A 676-nucleotide genomic window follows, 5' to 3' on the forward strand; every position below is an offset into this window, starting at 1 on the left:
ATACCATGAGTGAATGAAAGAATGAACTGAATATATTTAAGAAGAATAACAACAACAACAACAAAATTCAAAGACAGACCCTTATGCTAGATTTTAAGGGAATTAATACATATTTTTTAAAGTTTCTTTCTCCCATGAGTGAGCAAGAGAGAAAGAGACACAGAGAGAGAGGCACCCCCTTGTGATCCCCATGCCACTATCTACCTAGCCCTGGATCACCAGCACACACAGGCCGGAACGTAGAGGGAGGTCTCTGAATGCAGACCTGGAACCTTCCCATGTGGGCGAGCCTTGCAGAGTGTTACTACTGTGTCACCATCCAGCCCCTGGGGAATCAGCATTTGCTGAACGCCCACTGTGTATATCATGATAGGCGAGGCACCTGAAATCCAGTTAATTCCCACGTCCCTCAAAATCATACCAGTCTGAGCAGTTACTGTGTCTATCTGTGCTTGCCTCCACAAAGACAAGCTGCTGCTGGAAATTGAGTTATTTTGTAAGACATTTAAAAACACAAAATATGGATGATTCTAAGAAGGAAGGATCTCAGCAGTTTCTTGAATCAGCCTCTTTCTTGTTTTGTCTTAAAAATGTTCAACCAGATCATCTCTTTCTACTGGTATCTATCCCTCTGTCTATCATCTATCTATCTATTTTTCTAAAGGCAAATTGTGTA

The sequence above is a fragment of the Tupaia chinensis genome, unplaced genomic scaffold (assembly GCF_000334495.1).
Source record: "Tupaia chinensis unplaced genomic scaffold, TupChi_1.0 Scaffold000225_1, whole genome shotgun sequence".
Classification (NCBI taxonomy): domain Eukaryota; kingdom Metazoa; phylum Chordata; class Mammalia; order Scandentia; family Tupaiidae; genus Tupaia; species Tupaia belangeri.